Source organism: Lepus europaeus, chromosome 6 (assembly GCF_033115175.1).
Source record: "Lepus europaeus isolate LE1 chromosome 6, mLepTim1.pri, whole genome shotgun sequence".
Taxonomy (NCBI): Eukaryota; Metazoa; Chordata; class Mammalia; order Lagomorpha; family Leporidae; genus Lepus; species Lepus europaeus.
Genome location: NC_084832.1, coordinates 123,818,438 through 123,841,512, shown reverse-complemented (window position 1 = coordinate 123,841,512; position 23,075 = coordinate 123,818,438). Strand labels below are relative to the sequence as shown.

Sequence of the window (23,075 nt, the reverse complement as noted above, 5' to 3'; positions counted from 1 at the left end):
GAACGGGGCCATCAAAGAAGGAGGTACCTTTCTCCGAAGAGAGGAGAGAACCTCCACTTTGACTATGACCCTGTTGGAATAAGATCAAAGTCAGCGAACTCTAAAGGCTTCCATAGCCCTGGCAACTCATGACTAGAGCCTAGGGAAATTACTGACGCCATGAACAGGAGTGTCAAATTGTTAAGTCAGCAACAGGAGTCACTGTGTACTTACACCCCATGTGGGATCTGTCCTTAATGTGTTGTCTAATGTGAAGTGATGCTATAACTAGTACTGAAACAGTATTTTTATACTTTGTGTTTCTGTGTGGGTACAAACTGATGAGGCCTTTACTAATTATATACTGAATTGATCTTCTGTATATAAAGAGAATTGGAAATGAAAAAAAACAACCTGGTGTTAAATTGGAAATGGCATAGAAAATTAATTAATTTTTAAAAAATATTATGTAGGATCTCTGTCTTTAATGTGCTGTACATTGTTATTTAATGCTATAATTAGTACTCCAATGGTAGTTTTTTCACTTTGTGTTGCTATATGGGGCAAACTGTTGAAATCTTTACCTAATATATACTAAACTGATCTTCTGTATATAAAGAGAATTGAAAATGAATCTTTATGTGAATGGAAGGGGAGAGGGAGCGGGAAAGGGGAGGGTTGCGGGCGGGAGGGAAGTTATGGGAGGGGGGAAGCCATTGTAACCCATAAGCTGTACTTTGGAAATTTATATTCATTAAATAAAAGTTTAATAAATGGAAAAAAAAGACATACTGATGACTAAATGAAGGATGTATGCAGCCTGGACAGTTTAATGTCGCTAATAATAATAATAATAATAACCAGACTGCACACAAAGGAGCAAAAGAGCATGGCGTGATCATCTCCAGGCTCCTTGGAGTTCTTTTTTAATGTATGCAACCTTGTTCTTCATCTGAAAGAACGCGGCTCTAACTCTTTTTATCAGAGTCTTCCATGAAACCAAAATACTCATTAAACTCCCTTCAGCAACAGACATAAAAGGAAATGCATTATACAGAACAAGATATATATAATTCCACCTGCCAGAAACTCTCTTGAAAGGATAGTTTAGGGAGAAAGAAGTACTCTGATAAAACACTGAAACACCCCTAAGGACCTACTCAAGAAACAAAATACCTCTGCAAGGCAGACAGTAGGAAAAACAAGTCCGTTGCCCAAGAGAGAAGAGAAAGTGTAAGAAAAAGTAACATGGTTCTTCAAAAAGTTTATGGAAATGGAATTAAAAGCTAAGTTTGTGCCAGCATTGTGACACAGAAAGTGAGGCCTCTGCCTGCAGTGCTGGTGTCCAGGTGGGCACCAGTTCGAGTCCTGGCTGCTCTATTTCCAATCCAGCTCCCTGTTAATACATCTGGGAAAGCAGCCAAAGATGGCCCAAGTACTTGGGCACCTGCAGCCATGTGGGAGACCCATATGAAGCTCCTGGCTCCTGCTTTCAACCTGGCCAAGTCAAGGCCATAACCAGCAGATCGAAGATTCTCTCTCTCTCTCTCTCTCTCTCTCTCTCTCTCTCTCTCCCTCTCTCTCTCTCTCTCTCTCTGTATATCTGCCTTTCAAATAAATCAAAAATGGCACAAAAACATTTTGAAACCCATGTATAATTTTTTCACAATGCACATTTTGCATGAACTTTCTGAAGACCCCTTATATAAGGCAAGAGTGTTATGAAGAAGAAGCACAAGCAAAAATTGTGATTTAATTTCTATCATAACTTATCTTTTAAAAAGCCACTAAATACCTAAAATCCTGTGTGAGTGGATTTTTTTGGAAACAAACAAAAGAGCTAGGTTTTGCATCAAAAATGAAATAAGGCAAAGATGAGATAATGAATCCAACTGGGCACAGAACCAAAGCACACAAGAAGGCTTTGGCTGACATCAGAATTATATATAATATTTCGCAAAAGGTCAGAATTTCAATGAATTATTTTATTCAAAGTAAACTTTTCTGGATTCTGGTAATGACAGAACAAGCAGGACTATTAAATAAATATGCTTATATGTATTGAGGTTTTGAAGTATACTTGTTGGAACTCTCTCAAATAAATCACAACAGAATGAGAACCTGTTATGGTGAGCTTCTGCAAAGATAATCAAAAGTATTAAAATTAGTTACTCTTTCTACTTGCTGCAATAGTACCCAAAATCTCAATAGGCTTCAAAACAGCTGCACATTCATCTGTTGATAATTTCTAAAGCAAGCGATTTTTCAAGCCATGAAGATTCATGAACTTCAGAAGAACATGTTACATTAAGCCCACAAAAAAACAAAATTTCTATGCTAACACTTGCCAAAAAGGACAATGTAGCTTGCTGATAAATTAAGGTACACAGAAAAAAAAAAGACTCATGTTCAGTTGCTTGGTATAAATGGAATTTCCAGCCTAAAAAGGAAAAGGAAAAAGGCACTGTTTCAGTCAGAAAATTCAAAACATAAATAGCAATTCAAATATCATACATATCAGTACAACATCTAAAATAAAACAGCAGTTAAATTTTTGGAAATAGGTAAAACTTTGCCTGAATTTTAGAAGGGTCATTTCTGCTAGCTTTCACTAAATTAAGATGATATCCATCTGTGATAAGTGAGAAGTGACATAAAGTTTGTGTGTACAAAAAATTAATCTTATAGGGGCTGATGTTGTGGCATAACAGGTTATGCCACAGCTTGCACTGCAAGCATCCCATATGGGCACTGGTTTGAATCCTGACTGCTCCACTCCCAATCTAGCTGCCTGCTAATAGGCCTAGGAAATCAATGGAGGAGGGCTCAAGTCCTTGGGCCCCTGCACCCACATGGGAGACCCAGAAGCTCCTGGATTCTGCCTGACCCAGCCTCTGACACTGGGCCATTTGGGGAGTGAACAAGAAGATTGAAGATTTTTCTGTCTCTCGCTCTCTTTCTCTAATTCTGCCTTTCAAATAATAAAATAAACCTTTTAAAAAATTATTCTTATATCAAAATCTAAAACACACTGAGTCTAGGAAGTATATAACAACAAAATAATAAATCAACAGTTATTTTCTCAGCCTGAAATGAGTAAATGACACCAGATTTAACATCCTACCTAAAACACTAAAAACTAGACAAAACAAACAATACATGTATGTGAGGAAATCACCTGCAGCCAAGGAAACAATTATCCAAAAGAGGGAGAAGCCCCTGTTGTTAACAAAGAAGAAAAACAATGCCCATGCCAACCAGCCAAACTAGAAATCTTTGCAATTCAAGGACCAAAGGACAGAGTTACCAGAATATTTTGTCTTAATTGTGGAAAATAGTCCTAAACTAAACACAGCTCTGAGACCACCTAATAAATATGAGTAGCAAGACGCAAAATGTCCAAGAACAAAGTTCAACAATATTTAGAGGAACACAAAAACATTCAGTAAACATGGTAAAATCAAAATGTCTAACACGCAATCAAAAATACCAGGCATACAAAGAAACAGAAAAGTACAAACCAGTACTTGGCCCAAACACTTGGACCATCTTCTGCTACCCTCCCAGGTGCATCAGCAGAGAGCTACATCAGAAGCAGAATAGCCAGGACTGAAGTCAGTGCTCCAATACAAGACACCAGTGATGCAGGTAGTGGTTTAACCCAATGACCCACAACACTGGCCCCAGAAGTGTACAGTTTAAATGGGTGGACTTGTATACCATGTGAATTAAGTCTCAACAAATCCATTTTTAGAAATCAACCCAGAACTGACATAGAATTAGCACCTAAGAACATGAAAACAGTCATTATAACCATGTTCCATGTGTTCATGAAACTACTTAGATTGTGGCACAGATGGTCAAGCTGCTGCTTGGAACAATGCATCAGATATAAAAATGTTAGCTCAAGTTCCAGATTCTTGACTTCTGATCCAGCTTCTCACTAATGCATCCTAGGAAGAAACAAGATAATGGCTCCAGTACTTGGGTCCCTACCACCCACGAAGAGACCCAGATGGAGTTTCTGGCCCAGGCCTGTCTGTTATAGGCATTTGCATGCATTTGAGGAATGAGCTTTCAGATGCTCGCTCGCTCGCTCGTGCTCTCTCTCTCTCTCTCTCTCTCTCTGTCTTTGCCTTTCAAATAAGTAAAATTAAATAGAAGAGACTGTCCCAGGTGAAACATACAATGGATGTGCCAACTAGGCTTTGCAGAAGATTAGCGAACTTAAAGAAATAGCAATAGAAAATCTCCAAAATAAAACATAGAATTAAAGCAGAATTTTGTTTTGTTTTGATTTGTTTTTGTTGTTGGTGGTGTTTTTTGGTTTTTTTTTTTTTTTTTTTTTTTTTTTTTTTTTTTTTTGATAGGCAGAGTGGATAGTGAGAGAGAGAGAGACAGAGAGAAAGGTCTTCCTTTGCCGTTGGTTCACCCTCCAATGGCCACCATGGCCGGCATGCTGTGGCCGGCGCACCGCGCTGATCCAAAGGCAGGAGCCAGGTGCTTCTCCTGGTCTCCCATGGGGTGCAGGGCCCAAGCACTTGGGCCATCCTCCACTGCACTGCCGGGCCACAGCAGAGAGCTGGCCTGGAAGAGGGACAACCGGGACAGAATCTGGTGCCCCGACCAGGACTAGAACCCAGTGTGCTGGTGTCACAAGGTGGAGGATTAGCCTATTGAGCCACGGTGCCGGCCAAGGCAGAATTTTTTTAATATAAAGGATCAGTGACCTGTGGGACAATCTCAAATGGCCAAATATTTTTCTAATTGGAATGCCTGAAGGAGTGGGAGAGAAAAGGAAAAAATAGCAGATATTAATAACTAAAAGTTTTCTCAATTTAATTAAAATTATAAATGCATAGTTCCCATAAAATGCACAGAGCAAAAAAATTCATAGACTCAATCACAGGAAATATGAAGGGCATTTCACCAAATAACATCATAATCAAATATTCAAAACAAGAGATAAAGAGAAAAATCTTAAGATAACAGAAGATAAAAGACACATTACAAAAAGGGACTATAGAAGATTTCTTATCAAAAACAAAGCAAGCAAGAAGACACTACATTACATTTTCAAACTGCAATCTTGTGTCACTTAACAACAGGAGTATGTTCTGAGAAAACTGTCATTAAACTGTCATTGTGACATTACAGTATCATTGTGTAAATCATAGAGTATATATTGTGTCACATCAGAGTGTACAATATGTGACATCATAGAATATCATTGTGTGTACATCACAGAGCATACACTGTATGACATCATAAAGTGTACATACTTAAATATAGATACCATAGCCTACTACACACCAAGCTAGATGCTACAGCCTATTGTTCCTAGGCTATAAATCTAGAATACTGTAGGTAATTGTAACACAATGGTACACACATGTATATCTAAACATAGAAAAACTATAGTAAAAATATGATATGACAGATGAAAATGATACACCTATGTTAAGCGGATACCATGCATGGAGCTTTTGGGTCTGAGAGTTGCCCTGGGTGATTTAGCAAATGAGTAGAGAATAGATGGCAAGGCCTGGGACATTCCTGCACACTATAGTAGACTTTTGCAGCTAGACTACACTATATTTTAAAAATACTTCAATAATAAATTAATCTTAGCTTACTGGAACTTTTTTACTGTATAAAATATTATGAAAAACAGTACTTGGCATAAAACAGAAATATATTATTTAGCTATATAAAAATGCTTTCTTTCTCTGCTTGTTCTATGAGCTTTTTATCAATTATTTCTTTGATGGGTCATGCTTTTGGATTTTTGGTATTGCTTATTACTATTTGCACTGTTATCTCCATCTTCAATCCAAAAAAAAAATGCTTTTCTTTTTACTCTCCATGTCTCTTGTGCTTGCTTTAGCACTTTCACTGCTTGTCTCTATGCTTCATCCCATGCTGCCTTGTGTGTTTAGTTATTTTAAACGCTAAGCTACTCATTTTCCTTGGAATTTTATTTTGGAAAACTATTTGCATTATTGCATTTTCCCTTTATCTACGATGTTTTGTCTAAAACTACTAATTTAATATCTCATATTAGGGAACTTTTTAAAATACACAGGAAGTAAAAAGTGAAGCTGAAAACAACATGACACTTTCAAGTACTCAATTCTTTGTGTTTTTCTTTTTCTGGCTTCTCAGTACCCAGTTCAGGGAAGTTACTTTTTCCTTAATTAATTCACTCTTCTGCTAAGGGTACAGTCTATGGAATCTCAAGCCTCTGGGAGGAAAACATTCTATTAAACTCACCAACTTGGTTGGACTCCAGATTTTATCTCCAATTTCAAGTAGCTAATGAAACCATAAAAAGTGGAACTCAGTAATATACTTCCCTTCTTCAATTCTTAATTTCAGTAAGATTCTTTGATACAAAAAAGGTGGTTCACTTCTTTGTAAGATCATCAATCCATATATGATTACTGAAATAATTTTATCTATAAATCTGAGAATTTATCAGGAAGATCAATCAAAATACCTACTCCACCACACACTTAGTTTTTCTATTTTTCCTGCTAGTAGCTTATGATCAAGAGAAATATCTAGAGACATGCACTCGGCCTACCTTTGCAAAAGCACCAAGCCAGTAGTTTTGCTATCTTCAGACCCCCATTTCTTAACTCATAAATCAATTATTCATATGGCTAAAAGCATTACTGACAGCTTTTTAGGAAAAAACTCCAAGGATTCCACAGTACCATTAATTTATCAGAATTACCAGTTATTTTATTCATCAAATAGAAATTGGGAATTTAAACTCTTTACATTCTTCTACTTAGAAAAAAATATGTAGTATGAGTGTCGTGTCTCAGTAACTACCAACATCCATGTGAGAACAAGCTTGTTAGTGAAAGGACAGGTGTGGTATCACTACATTTGCCACACGGTAGAAGAGTCAATACATTTTCAAAGATTAATCTAGGAAGCTAAGTATCACTGTAATAAAATGCTATTATAGCTACTGGGAAATTCATATTCCAATTCCCAATCATTAAGACAACTAGCTAAAACAAAGTTAAAAGCCAGATCTTATTTAAAAAAAAAAAACAAACAAAGCTATTTTAACCACACCAAAAATAATCAATTTCATGATTTTATCTGATGTGAAAATCTAAACCAAATTTGTCAGAGAATAAGCTGTCCATCAAAGTTCATGTCCTGGCTTCCAGGGACTGGAACTCAATCCCTGCGCAGTGTCAGAGCAGCCAGGGTGAGGATCAGTGGCCCAGATGCAGCAAATTATCAGCGTAAGGAGTTTTTAGGTAATGGGTAGGAAGGGAATAAAAGGAAATTGTTGGAAAATAAGCCATCGCAGAGCAGTGTGGCAGGACAATGTTGTTGCCCACTTCACTGATTTTTACCTGCTTCTCTCTACTCGAGCTTTGTCTCCATCAAGCCATTCTGGTCTGCTTATCCTAGGTAGGCAAGGTAAGCAGAGCCGCCAGCAAGAGTGACCTTCAAGTCCCTGGTCGCCCGGAGTTTCATGGACAGGGACAGTCAGCAGACAAAATTAAACCTGACTGATGAAAAGAACTACTGGAGAAAGAAGCCAGGTGAGCACATGGAGTACAATGTGGACAGCATTACAGACTGGGCTGTTCTAAAGGTGCTCCCCGTAGGGATGACCTTTGAGCAGAGACCTGAGTAGACTAAGAGAGTCAGTCACAGGAATACCTTCTACAGTCTCAGAAAGGCAACTGGCACATCTGCCCCGGTGCTTTCTATTTGGACATCTCGTCTCACTAAGATTATAACGTTTCCAAAGACATCTGCTACTACCTCTTTATATCTATGTCAGAAAAATATCTTCAGCTTGAACCCTTGGTTATCAGGATATACAAAGAGTAGAAGGGTTTTTGTTTTTTTTTTTTTAACAAATAGAGTTACTGAGAGAGAGAGAGACAGAGAGAAAGGCCTTCCTTCCGTTGGTTAACCCCCCAAATGGCCGCTACAGACGGAGCTATGCTGATCCGAAGCCAGGAGCCAGGTGCTTCTTCCTGGTCTCCCATGTGGGTGCAGGGGCCCAAGTACTTGGGCCATCCTCCACTGCCCTCCTGGGCTCAGCAGAGAGCTGGACTGAAGAGGAACAACCAGGACAGAACCCGGCACCCATATGGGATCCGGCACTACAGGCGGAGGATTAACCAAGTGAGCCAAGGCGCTGGCCCCAAAGAGAGTTTCTTTGTGGAGACAAATGATAAGCAGTGATATTAAAAGTAATATTCAACATCCTGAATACAGAGTATCTACTAGGCCACAGAGCAGAAGAGTGAAGATAACTCATAAACACACACACACACACACACAGTGAATGAATACATCTTCATCAGTGACAGAAGAGGTCCCAGGACCAGCAACGTATCTTTGCGTTCCACAAAAATATAACTCTGAGCTTTTTCAGATTATCATGGATATCTCTGCCTTCCCATGAGGACACTGTATGTCACCATACTACACCTAAACTTATTTCTTCAATATCAGTGTGTTCAAAACACATGGAGGATGAAAGAGAACAGACAAGAAATATGCAGGGGTAAAATCCAATTTCATCATGAGAATTAAATTTTTCATGGTATATCTTTAAATTTTAAATGTGTGTAACTATCACTTCATTATGGATGTGTGACATCCATAGAAAGTAAAGTTGGCAAACTTAAATTGTATTGTTTTGAAAGCACTAAAAAGTTATATGGATTTAACAGATTAATCCCCTCAGAACTGATTCAATCTCTTGAGTTTCAGCAGTGGTAAATCTGGACCGTGAGCAACACTCTAGCTCAAAATAGAACTTGTACTTGATTTGAGCTAAGACGGAGTTATGTTTATAAGCTTTACAACAGCTCTTAATTTATACTTCTGCTAACAACTTCATGTTCATTTGGTCAACTTTCTGATGCAGGCTTGTAACAAAATAGATCTCTTAATGAGCCTGAAAAGTAGATGGCTTGACTAACCTCCATTTCTGAAAATTATCAGTTGGAGATTTAAGGAGATAAAGCAAGGCAATTATTAAGCTACAATCACCTTATTAACATGAGAAAAAAATTAAGGATGAGAGGCATTTTCATCCTGAACTGTTCAGACTATCAAGCCCAACGGCTTGAACTCAAATCCGAGATTGTCTCTCATCACCCATGTGGCCTTCAGTGGGCAGTGAACAACTCTGTGCTTTAGATTCCCAACTGTCAGAGGGGGAAATCATAGTCCTCCTCAAGCTTAACCCAGGAAGTGAATGAGTTCATATACATAAAAATCAGTAGGCCGATGTTCGGCACCTGGTGCACACCGTGATATCTTGCTATTACTGCTACTAGTATAGCGTGGTTTTTCAAAACCAATGGTACGTTTTAGTAGTAGTGCTATCACCATCCCAACCTCTACTCCTAGACTGACTTGAGAAAATTTCAGAGATGGATTCCAGACGAAAGAAATACCCAAAGGTCCAGTGTTAGTCTATGAGATTTTTGTACGTAAAAACACACGCCCAAACAGAAATCATCATTGGTAAGACCCTGCAGAAGAAACACTAAATATCCCATCTGTCTCTTGTGGACATGAGACTAAGACATTCATTTACAGACTATTCAGAGAAGACTGCAGATTAAACTTGTTACTTTTCCTACAAATGTCTGTAAAGACACTGAAAGTGTTAACTGACAGCAATGGAAACTATACCATGAAAAGAGACATCTATATACTATAGCAAGCAGGACTTCTGCATAAATGCACACAATACACATACAACAAACATCACAGGGCTCTACTTTGGGCTGCACAATCTTCCTCACTGAGGAATCAGATGTGATGGAGGCAAACGGCTCTAAGGCATCAATCCTGAATCGTCTACTTCCTTCACGTAGATCCTGAGTTATTGGCTCCTCTCTTCTGTCCTTACTCATTCTGGTCACACCCAGATTACAAGAGTCATTCGATGGTATGAGGACTTGTAATACTGATTACACTTTAGGACACTTCCAATTACAAGTGCCAGGTTCAAGCTCTCAGTGCTAGAAATTACAAAGAATTTCAGTTCCTCGGGAATGAGGGAATCTTTCCTCTGCTCTTAACGAATTCTGCAGAATGCCTACTCTGAGATATTTATCACCAAGAAACAATTTTCTCCTGTTCAACGTTAGTTTTTCTCTGACTTTCACCCTGAGGCTTCTATAATCTGTGCTTTTCTCTGACTTGTCTATTCATTGAACAAAGAACGCTTGCTGTATTCCAATAAATTCCCTGTATCTGAAATATCAGCAGTGAACAAGACAAAACCCTGCAGCATCAGATTTAACTCATTTACAAAAAGAGTGGGTCTTGTCTAACTATGTCAAAGACAAAATAAATAAAAATAAAATAAATAAATAAATTAAATAAAAACTGGGGCTGGCATTATGGCACAGTGGGTTAAGCTGCTGCAAAGCCAGCATCCCATCTCAGAGTACCTATTAGAGTTCCAGCTACTCTGCTTCCAATCCAGTTCCCTGCTAACGAATCCGGGAAGGCCAGAGCAGGGTAGCACAAGTGCTTAGGCTCCTGCCACCCACGTGGGAGAACCAGATGGAGTTCCGGGCTCCCGGCTTTGATTTGGCCCCTGCTGTTCTAACATTTCAGGAGTGAACCAGCAGATGGATACTGTCTCTTGATAGCTTTCTCTCTCTCTCTTTCTCCCTCTCTCTTTTGACAATGGGTCTGTCAAATGAGTAAATGATAACAATATATGTAAAATATATATTTTAAACTGTAAAATATATATTATATACACAAAATTATATTATAAACATATATGGGAAAAATTCTTGGTTTCTTGATGTACCATCAGTATTTTCACCCCAAACGTCCTCTTCAAGAACTGCAACATGGGACCAATATTGTAGCGTAGTGGGTTAAGCCACCACCTGTGACACTAGCTTCCCAAATGGGCAAGATTTCGAGTCCTGGCTGCTCCACTTCCAATATAGCTCCCTGCTAATACATTGGAAAAGTGCTGGAAGATGGCCCAAGTGCTTGAGCCCTCACACCCACGTGGGAGACCCAGAAGCAGCTCCTGGCTCCTGGCTGCAGCCTGGCTCGATCCTGGCTGTTGCAGTCATTTGGGAAGTGAATTAGCAGATCCTTTCCTTTCCCTCTTCCTCCTTCTCTCTGTCCCTTTCCTGTTCCTTTTCCCCTCCCTCCCCCTTCCCTCCTCTTTCTGTCTCTCTCTCTCTGTCTCTGTCTCTGTCTCTCTCATATGAATAAAATAAATTTTAAAAAACTGCAACGTGCTCCAAAACCCCACCAGTCTAGCAGGTACCACAGTGACTACACATCATTCTGAAGGACTCACCCTTTCTATTTCAAACAGTTTTAAAACAAAGTTGCAATTTACAATTACATCAGCCTTGGAAGTGAATTCAAGAGAATAAGTATGCTATGCCTGCATTTGCTTATTTACTTTACAGAACACACAATTATTCAGAAAATATGAGAATAACATGTAATGAAAACATGCAGTGAGTGAAAGAATAGATTCCCTAAACTGACACCAGCACTACCACAAAGAAAGAGACTGAAAGACTACTCTGTTTTTCTTCCATTCATACAACAAATATTTGCTGAGCTCTTGACATAAACGAAGCACTGGGCCAGGCTGCAGAGGTTCCAAGGACGATGATGAATATTAATCAACAAGGTTAGAACCACGGGGTATTACTGCAGCATCCTTTAATTTACTTAATTTGTATTATATTTAATGAGACTACTTGCAGATTTTCTTTTTTTAAAAAAGATTTATTTATTTATTTGAAAGTCAGAGTTACACAGAGAGAAGAGTGGCAGAGAGAGAGAGGCAGAGAGACAGGTAGGTCTTCCATCCAATGGGTCACTCCCCAATTGGCCGCAACGGCCTAAGCTGAGCCCATCTGAAGCCAGGAGCCAGGAACTTCTTCCGGGTCTCCCATGCTGATGCAGGGGCCCAAGGACTTAGGCCGTCCACTGCTGCTTTCACAGGCCATAGCAGAGTCCAGATGTTCTAAGACAAATATTTTTTCATTCTCAAGTACTGGATGAAATCTCCAAAACATTTACTCCTATATTTACTCATTACTATATGGGTATACACACACATATATGTATGTACATACATATTTATAATATATATAAAACCATAATTTCATTTGTGCATATGTACTATATATATATAATGTGTAATTTATCAATAGAAATATCCATTACTTTTATTTTTTCTAGAAAACTCTTGAATATATGAAATTATAGAAACTGAAATTAAGAATACACATAATAATGAACACTGTAGACAAACACAATGCTTAATTCAGATTTTTTGTTTCCAGTTACAAGAAACTAACAAAAGGGGCTGGCGCCATGGCACAGGTTAATCCTCCGCCTGTGGCACCGGCATCCCATATGGGTGCTGGTTCTAGTCCCAGCTGCTCCTCTTCCAATCCAGTGCTCTGCTGTGGCCTGGGAAAGCAGTACAAGATAGCCCAAGTCCTTGGGTCCCTGCATCCACATGGGAGACCAGAAAGAGGCACCTGGCTCCTGGCTTCAGATCAGCACAGCTCCAGCCATTGCAGCTATTTGGGGAGTGAACCAACGGAAGGAAGACCTTTCTCTCTGTCTCTCCCTCTCACTGTCTGTAACTCTACCTCTTAAATAAATGAATAAAATCTAAAAAAAAAAAACTATTAATTTTGAAGTAGAATCTGATTCTCATGTTTCTTCAACAAATTTGCATTATCTGTATTTACTGTGTATGATTAGGAGTAACACTGTGACTCCCAAGATTATTGGCAAACAAATATTTTATACAAGTCACATGTGTATCATTGACATTATTGAGAAACTTAAAATATGAACTTAATTTTTAGTAAAATGTTTTTTAAATTCAAAAAATATTTTTTATTAAACTTTTATTTAATGAATATAAATTTCCAAAGTACAGCTTATGGGTTACAATGGCTTCCCCCTCCCAAAACTTCCCTCCCACCCACAACCCTCCCCTTTCCCGCTCCCTCTCCCCTTCCAATCACATCATGATTCATTTTCAATTCTCTTTTTACACAAAAGATCAGTTTAGTATATATTAGGTAACGATTTCAACAGTTTGCCCCCATATAGCAACTCAAAGTGAAAAAAAAAAATACTGTTGGAGTACTAGTTATAGCATTAAATAAGAGTGTACAGCACATTAAAGGCAGAGATCCTACATAATATTTTTTAAAAATTAATTAATTTTCTATGCCGTTTCCAATTTAACACCAGGTTTTTTTTTTTTCATTTCCAATTATCTTTATATACAGAAGATCGATTCAGTATATAATTAGTAAAGATCTCATCAGTTTGTACCCATGCAGAAACACAAAGTGTAAAAATACTTTTTCAGTACTAGTTATAGCATCACTGCACATTAGACAACACATTAAGGACAGATCCCACATGGGATGTAAGTACACAGTGACTCCTGTTGCTGACTTAACAATTTGACACTCCTGTTCATGGCGTCAGTAATCTCCCTAGGCTCTAGTCATGAGTTGCCAGGGCTATGGAAGCCTTTAGGGTTCCCTGACTTTGATCTTATTCCGATAGGGTCACAGTCAAAGTGGAAGTTCTCTCCTCCCTTCAGAGAAAGGTACCTCCTTCTTTGATGGCCCCGTTCTTTCCACTGGGATCTCACTAACAGAGATCTTTCATTTAGGTCTTCTTCTTTTTTTCTTTTCCATGGTATCTTGGCTTTCCATGCCTACAATACTCTCATGGGCTCTTCAGCCAGGTCCGAATGCCTTAAGGGCTGATTCTGAGGCCAGAGTGTTGTTTAGGACATCTGCCATTCTATGAGTCTGCTGTGTATCCCGGTTCCCATGCTGGATCTTTCTCTCCCTTTTTGATTCTATAAGTTAGTATTAGCAGACACCTGTTTTGTTTGTGTGATCCCTTTGTTTCTTAGACCTATCCAAGCCATCGAATGTGAACTGAAATTGATCACTTGGACTAGTGAGATGGCATTGGTACATGCCACCTTGATGGGATTGTATTGGAATCCCCTGGCACATTTCTAACTCCAACATTTGGGGCAAGACTGATTGTGGATGTCCCAAACTGTGCATCTCCTCCCTCTCTTTTTCCACTCTGAAATTTAACAGGGATCACTTTTCAGTTAAAATTTAAACACCTAAGAATAATTGTGTGTTAATTACAGAGTTCAACCATTAGTACTAGAACAACAACAACAACAAATACTGAAAAGGATAAAGTATTACATTGTACATCTAGAGTCAGGACAAAAGCTGATCAGGTCATTGTTTCTTATAGTGTCCATTTCACTTCAACAGGTTTCCCCTTTGGTGCTCAGTTAGTTGTCGCCGATCAGGGAAAACAAATGATATTTGTCTCTTTGGGACTGGCTTAATTCACTCAGCATGATGCTTTCCAGATCCCTCCATCTTGTTGCAAATGACTGGGTTTCATTGTTCCTTACTGCTGTATAGTATTCTATGGAGTACATGTCCCATAATTTCTTCATCCAGTCTACTGTTGATGGGCATTTGGGTTGGTTCCAGGTCTTAGCTATTGTGAATTGAGCTGCAATAAACATTAATGTGCAAATGGCTTTTTTATTAGCCAAATTAATTTCCTTTGGGTAAATTCCAAGGAGTGGGATGGCTGGGTTGTATGGTAGGGTTATGTTCAGGTTTCTGAGGAATCTCCAGACTGACTTCCATAGTGGCTTAACCAGTTTGCATTCCCACCAACAGTGGGTTAGTGTCCCTTTTTCCCCACATCCTCTCCAGCATCTATTGTTGGTAGATTTCTGGATGTGAGCCATTCTCACCGGGGTGAGGTGAAACCTCATTGTGGTTTTGATTTGCATTTCTCTGATTGCTAGTGATCTTGAACATTTTTTCATGTGTCTGTTGGCCATTTGGATTTCCTCTTTGGAAAGATGTCTGTTGAGGTCCTTGGCCCATCTCTTCAGTGGGTTGTTTGTTTTGTTGTTGTGGATTTTCTTGATTTCTTTGTAGATTCTGGTTATCAACCCTTTATCTGTAGTATAGTTTGCAAATATTTTTTCCCATTCTGTTGGTTGCCTCTTCACTTTCCTGACTGTTTCTTTTGAAGTACAGAAACTTCTCAATTTGATGCGATCCCAAATGTTAATTTTGGATTTGACTGCCTGTGCTCCTGGGGTCTTTTCCAAGAAGTCTTTGCCTGTACCTACATCTTGCAGGGTTTCTCCAATGCTCTCTAATAATTTGATGGTTTCGGGTCGTAGATTTAAGTCTTTAATCCACGTTGAGTGAATTTTTGTGTAAGGTGAAAGGTATGGGTCTTGCTTCAAGCTTCTGCACATGGAAATCCAATTTTCCCAGCACCATTTATTGAATAGGCTGTCCTTATTCCAGGGATTAGTTTTGGATCTTTGATCAAATATAAGTTGGCTGTAGATGTTTGGATTGATTTCCTGTGTTTCTATTCTGTTCCATTGGTCTATCCATCTGTTTCTGTACCAGTACCATGCTGTTTTGATAACAACTGCCCTGTAGTATGCCCTGAAATCTGGGATTGTGATGCCTCCGGCTTTGTTTTTGTTGTACAAGATTGCTTTGGCTATTCGAGGTCTTCTGTGTCTCCATATGAATTTCAGCATCATTTTTTCCAGATCTGAGAAGAAGGTCTTCGGTATCTTGATTGGTATTGCATTGAATGTATAAATTGCTTTTGGGAGAATAGACATTTTGATGATATTGATTCTTCCAGTCCATGAGCATGGAAGATTTCTCCATTTTTTGGTATCCTCTTCTATTTCTTTCTCTAAGGTTTTGTAGTTTTCATCGTAGAGATCTTTAACGTCCTTGGTTAAGTTTATTCCAAGGTATTTGATTGTTTTTGTAGCTATTGTGAATGGGATTGATCTTAGAAGTTCTTCCTCAGCCGTGGCATTGCCTGTGTATACAAAGGCTGTTGATTTTTGTGCATTGATTTTATATCCTGCTACTTTGCCAAACTCTTCGATGAGTTCCAGTAGTCTCTTAGTAGAGTTCTTTGGGTCCCCTAAATAAAGAATCATATCATCTGCAAAGAGGGATAGTTTGAGTTCTTCCTTCCCAATTTGTATCCCTTTAATTTCTTTTTCTTGCCTAATAGCTCTGGCTAAAACTTCCAGAACTATATTGAATAGCAGTGGTGAGAGTGGGCATCCCTGTCTGGTACCAGATCTCAGCGGAAATGCTTCCAACTTTTCCCCATTCAATAGGATGTTGGCCGTGGGTTTTTCATATATTGCTTTGATTGTATTGAGGAATGTTCCTTCCATACCCAGTTTGCTTAGAGTTTTCATCATGAAAGGGTGTTGTATTTTATCAAATACTTTCTCTGCGTCTATTGAGAGAATCATATGGTTTTTCTTCTGCAGCCTGTTAATGTAGTGTATTACGTTGATTGTTTTGCGGACGTTGAACCATCCTTGCATACCAGGGATAAATCCCACTTGGTCTGGGTGGATCATCTTTCTGATGTGTTGTTGCATTCTATTGGCCAGAATTTTATTGAGGATTTTTGCATCTATGTTCATCAGGGATATTGGTCTGTAATTCTCTTTCAAGGCTGCATCTTTTTCCGGCTTAGGAATTAAGGTGATGCTGGCTTCATAGAAAGAATTTGGGAGGATTCCCTCTTTTTCTATTGTTCTGAATAGTTTGAGAAGAATTGGAGTTAGTTCTTCTCTAAATGTCTGGTAGAACTCAGCAGTGAATCCATCCGGTCCTGGGCTTTTCTTTGTTGGGAGGGCCTTTATTACTGTTTCAATTTCTGTGTCAGTTATGGGTCTGTTTAGGTTTTCTATGTCTTCCTGGCTCAATTTAGGTAGGTTGTATGTGTCCAAGAATCTGTCCATTTCTGATATATTTCCCTGTTTGCTGGCATACAAGTCCTTGTAGTAATTTCTGATGATTCTTTTTATTTCTGTGGTGTCTGTTGTTATGTTTCCTTTTTCATCTCTGATCCTATTGATTTGGGTCTTTTCTCTTCTTTTTTTAGTTAGTTGGGCCAATGGGGTGTCAATTTTGTTTATTTTTTCAAAAAACCAGCTCCTCGTTTGGCTGATTTTTTGTAATGTTTTTTTGGATTCAATCCTGTTGATTTCTTCTTTGATTTTAATTATTTCCCTTCTTCTACTGGATTTGGGTTTGGTTTGCTGCAGATTTTCTAGATCCTTGAGATGACTTGAAAGCTCATCTATTTGGTGCCTCTCCAATTTCTTGATGTAGGCACCTATTGATATAAATTTTCCTCTTAACACTGCTTTTGTTGTATCCCATAGGTTTTGGTATGTTGTGCTGTTATCCTCATTTACTTCCAGAAAATTTTTGATTTCTCTTTTAATTTCTTCTATGACCCATTGTTCATTCAGGAGCATGTTGTTCAATCTCCATGTGTTTGCACGTGCTCTGGGGATTCCCGAGTTGCTAATTTCCAATTTCATTCCTTTGTGGTCTGAGAAGCTGCATGGTATGATTCTAATTCTTTTGAATTTGCTGAGACTTGCTTTATGGCCTAGTATGTGGTCAATCCTAGAGAAGGTTCCATGTACTGCTGAGAAGAATGTAAAGTCCTTAGATGTAGGATGAAATGTTCTGTAGATATCTGTTAGATCCATTTGGGCTATAGTGTCATTTAAATCTGCTGTCTCCTTGTTGATCTTCTGTCCTGTTGATCTGTCTATCTCTGAGAGTGGAGTATTGAAGTCCCCCAGTACTATTGTATTGGGGTCTAAGTCTCCCTTTAAGTCCCTTAACAAGTCTTTTAAATAAGCTGGTGCCCTGTGATTAGGTGCATATACATTGATAATCGTTATATCTTCCTGTTGAATGTATCCCTTAATCATTAAATAGTACCCCTCTTTGTCTCTCCTGACAGTTTTTGTGGTAAAGTTTATGTTGTCCGATATTAAGATGGCTACGCCCGCTCTTTTTTCATTTCTGTTGGCATGGTATATCTTTTTCCAGCCTTTCACTTTCAGTCTGTATGGATCATTGTTGGAAAGATGAGTTTCTTGTAAGCAGCAAAAAGATGGGTTTTGTTCCTTAACCCAATCAGCCAATCGGTGTCTTTTAACTGGACAGTTCAAGCCATTAACATTCAATGTGACTATTGAGAAGGAGTAACTTTGCCCTGCCATTTGCCAAAGATATTTTCTAATATCTGGTTTGAGATTCTTGTGGTCTTTTGCTGTGAGGTTTCCTTCCTTTACCTTCTTTCATATTGGTTACCGTGTTTCTGTGTTTCTGTATGTAACACATCTTTAAGCATCTTTTGCAGGGCTGGACGAGTGGCGACAAATTCTTTCAATTTCTGTTTGCTGTGAAAGGTCTTTATTTCACCTTCATTCACAAATGAGAGCTTTGCAGGATATAATATTCTGGGCTGGCAGTTTTTCTCTCTTAGTACCTGGGCTATATCTCGCTATTCTCTCCTGGCTTGTAGGGTTTCTGATGAGAAGTCAGCTGTAAGTCTAATTGGAGATCCTCTGAGAGTAATCTGGCGTTTCTCTCTTGCACCTTTTAGGATCTTTTCTTTGTGTTTCACTGTGGTGAGTTTGATTACGACGTGTCGTGGTGAGGATCTCTTTTGATCATGTTTATTAGGGGTTCTATGAGCTTCCTGTACTAGGATGTCTCTGTCCTTCTCCAAACCTGGGAAATTTTCTGCTAGTATCTCACTAAAAAGGCCTTCTAATCCTTTCTCCCTTTCCATGCCTTCAGGAACTCCTAGAACCCGAATGTTGGGTTTTTTAATAGTATCCTGTAGATTCCTGACAGTATTTTTTAGATTTCTGATTTCTTCTTCTTTTCTTTGATTTGACTGTTTCCTTTCCTGTTCTCTGTCTTCTAATTCCGATATTCTCTCTTCTGCTTCACCCATTCTGTTTTTAAGGCTCTCTAATGTGTTTGCCATTTGATCTATTGAGTTCTTCATTTCATTGTGGTTTTTTGTCACTATCTCAGTTTCCTGTTCTACTAGTTGTTTCATTTCATTTTGATTCCTCCTTAATATTTCATTTTCACGGGAGAGATTTTCTATCTTGTCCATTAAGGATTTCTGTAATTCAAGAACTTGTTTTTGAGAACTTCTTAATGTTCTTATCAATTTTTTGAGATCTGCTTCTTGCATTTCCTCTATCTCTTCATCTTCATAATCTTGCATTGGCGTGTCTTGTTCACTTGGGGGCGTCATAGTGTCTTCCTTGCTCTTGTTACCTCGGCTTCTATGTTTGTTGTTTGGCATGTTGGAGATAATTTATGGTGTTTTTGTTTGGTTTTTTTTGTTGTTGTTGTTTTTTTTTTTTTTTTTTTTTTTTTTGCTGTGGTGGTTTTTTTTCTCGTTATACTATGCCTCTAAGTGAGCTGTCTGCTTTGTTGGATCCTTAGGGGCTGTGATGGGTGTAGCCAGAGAGCTATGCTTGATTCTTCAGGTTTAAGGCTGTGTAAAGAGCAACTCTCCCAGATTGCTCACTCACTTGCTCCTTGCTGGCTCGCTCTCTCTCTTTTTTTTTTTTTTACTCAGTTGGGAGTGGAGTTGAGGGTAGTTGAAATCTGGCCTCTGTGAGTATTTGTTTGATCTACCCCCTCCTCCGGTTCCCGCGCTGGTGAGATTCTGTGGCTCTGGCTCGTCTCCCGCCGCTCGGCTCCTCTCGGTTGGGTTTCCACGCAGTGGGCTCCCAGTAAGTCCTCTGTTTCACATCCACTAGATCCGGAAGCGTTTCCTCTGCAGTTTTTTTCTTGAGTCTTTTCCTGAGGTTACAGTAATTCCACTTTTATGAAACTTTATTTTCCCAAACTAAGGCGCACGTCCTCACTATCCGCCATCTTGGCTCCGCCCCCCTCAAAAAATATTAATTAGAAAAATTAACTAAATGAGGCAGAGCTAAGATGGCAGATAGTGAGTGCACGCACCACTAGTCCGGATTTCCACGTGCAGAATCATGAAACAATACCCCTACCTTTCACCTTACACAAAAATTCACTCAACATGGATTAAAGACTTAAATCTATGCCCAGGTCAGAGCCACAGATCTTATTGGCTCTAAGCTGAAAAGCCCTTCACTCAGCCCAACTTCCAAAGTGACCACTGCAGCTGAGGGGATGGTCAAGTAGGGTCAGCAACATTGCAGGCAGAACTGTAAATTTCTTGTTAGAGATGCCCCCTGCCTTTACCTGGCCAGCTCTCCTCCCAGCCCAGCCAAGTAATGAAAGTCAACAGAGTGCCTTCCCCTAGGAGGTTCACACCTCCCTTAGGATATACCCCATGTGAAGAGATAGATAGGTCTGGGCCTCTTAACTTACAAGGCCTAAAGCCCACCAGATTATTATCAAGCCCCTTCTATCAGGTTCTATTTGCCTCTCAATCAGAAAAATTACTTGTAGCTTAGACAGCACCTTTCTTAGCTCCTCTAATAATGACTCTGTCCTTTGTTCTAGACCCTGTCTAGTGCACTTGGGCCTCATTCCTTTGTAATCATAACCTCTACTCTACCACCAATGGCTCTACTCCCAACCTGTGTGTACTGATGGTCCTCTTCCCCACTTAATGCTGTATAATTGTTCAAACCTGGTAAATGCCACTCTTAGGATCATTGGTTACTATCCTCACTCTGTCTTTTATGACCTTGTCTAAATATGATCAGAGTCGGCAAACTTGGAAGGCTTCCATAGCCTTGGCAACTCATGACGACAGCCTAGGATGGTTACTGGTGCCATAAACTAGAGTGTCAATTTGTTGGGTCAACAACAGGAGCCACTGTGCAGTTGCTCCTCATGCGGGATCTCTGTCCTTAATGTGCTGTACATTGTGATTTAATGCTATAACTAGTACTCAAACAGTATGTTTCACTTTGTGTTTCTATGTGGCTGCAAACTGTTGAAATCTTTATACTAAATTGATCTTCTGTATATAAAGAGAATTGAAAATGAATCTTGATGGAAATGGAAGGGGGAGAGGGAGCAGGAGAGGGGAGGGTTGCGGGTGGGAGGGAAGTTATGGGAGGGGGAAGCCATTGTAATCCATAAGCTGTACATTGGAAATTTATATTCATTAAATAAAAGTTAAAAAAAAAGACTTAAATCTACGACCCAAAACCATTGAATTATTAGAGAGCATTGGAGAAACCCTGCAAGACATAGGTACAGGCAAAGACTTCTTGGAAAAGACCCCAGGAGCACAGGCAGTCAAATCCAAAATTAACATTTGGGATTGCATCAAATTGAGAAGTTTCTGTACTTCAAAAGAAACAGGAAAATGAAGAGGCAACCGACAGAATGGGAAAAAATATTTGCAAACTATACTACAGATAAAGGGTTGATAACCAGAATCTACAAAGAAATCAAGAAAATCCACAACAACAAAACAAACAACCCACTGAAGAGATGGGCCAAGGACCTCAACAGACATCTTTCCAAAGAGGAAATCCAAATGGCCAACAGACACATGAAAAAATGTTCAAGATCACTAGCAATCAGAGAAATGCAAATCAAAACCACAATGAGGTTTCACCTCACCCCGGTGAGAATGGCTCACATTCAGAAATCTACCAACAACAGATGCTGGCAAGGATGTGGGGGAAAAAGGGACACTAACCCACTGTTGGTGGGAATGCAAACTGGTTAAGCCACTATGGAAGTCAGTCTGGAGATTCCTCAGAAACCTGAACATAACCCTACCATACAACCCAGCCATCCCACTCCTTGGAATTTACCCAAAGGAAATTAATTTGGCAAACAAAAAAGCCATCTGCACATTAATGTTTATTGCAGCTCAATTCACAATAGCTAAGACCTGGAACCAACCCAAATGCCCATCAACAGTAGACTGGATGAAGAAATTATGGGACATGTACTCCATAGAATACTATACAGCAGTCAGAAACAATGAAACCCGGTCATTTGCAACAAGATGGAGGGATCTGGAAAGCATCATGCTGAGTGAATTAAGCCAGTCCCAAAGAGACAAATATCATTTGTTTTCCCTGACTGGCGACAACTAACTGAGCACCAAAGGGGAAACCTGTTGAAGTGAAATGGACACTATGAGAAACAATGACCTGATCAGCTCTTGAATCTTGATGTGAGTGGAAGGGGAGAGAGAGTGGGAGAGGGGAGGGTTGCGGGTGGGAGGGAAGTTATGGGAGGGGGAAGTCATTGTAATCCATAAGCTGTACATTGGAAATTTATATTCATTAAATAAAAGTTAAAAAAAAAACTGAAGCTCAAAGAAACCAGATAAATTGCCCAAGACCACAAAGCCAACAAGGTCAGATCTTTATGGAATTTAAATCTAGATCTAGGGGCCAGCACTGTGGCACAGCAGGCTAAGTTGATGCCTGTGACACTGGCATCCCGCATGAGCTTCAGTTCAAGTTCTAGCTGCTCCACTTATGATACACCTACCTGCTAATATACCTGAGAAATCAGAAGATGGCCCAAGTGTTCCGACCCCTGACTCACATGGGAAACCCAGATGGAATTCCAGTCTCCTTGCTTCAGCCTGATCCAGTCCTAGCTGTTGTAGCCATCTAGGGAGTGAGCCAATAGATGGAAGATTTCTCTCTCCCTCTTTCTCTCCTTCTCTTTCTCTCCTCCCTCCCTCCCTGCTCTTCGTGCAACTCTTCCTTTCAAATAAATGTTTTTAAAATCTAGATCTAATTTGGTTCAGGGAATGAAGAATCAAAGTAATATGAGCCCTCTCGTGACTGAGGAGTTGTTAAAAACATAGTTCATTACTGAAGGACCTGAACCAAAAATGTACAAATGCTTAGAATGAAACAAACAAGTAAATGAATATTTTATTCTGCTCTGTTGCAAGTAAAAATTTTCTGTTAATTATTTTCAGCTATTCAACATGAAGAATGAAATTAAGCAGATATCATCAAATTTGCATTTTAACACCATTGAAGCTGTCACACAGGCTTTCCACTCTGTTGAAACATGATTTTGTGGGATATGCTGCTGCTCTTTATTTTTTAATTAAGTTTACTTGAGAGGCTCAAGATACACAGTGAGATAGAGAGAGAACGCCCACCTGCTGGT

The 23,075-nt window shown here is 39.3% G+C and overlaps 1 long non-coding RNA gene across 1 annotated transcript in view; it reads right to left on the bottom strand.

Annotated features, from left to right (window-relative positions):
- Window positions 1-2,020: 2,020 nt before the first annotated feature.
- The window catches only part of LOC133761991 (uncharacterized), a 37,886-nt gene continuing 16,831 nt past the window's right edge, over window positions 2,021-23,075 (bottom strand). The window contains exon 3 of the long non-coding RNA XR_009866254.1: window positions 2,021-2,419. This is a non-coding gene — a long non-coding RNA (uncharacterized LOC133761991). The remainder of the gene's footprint in view (window positions 2,420-23,075) is intronic.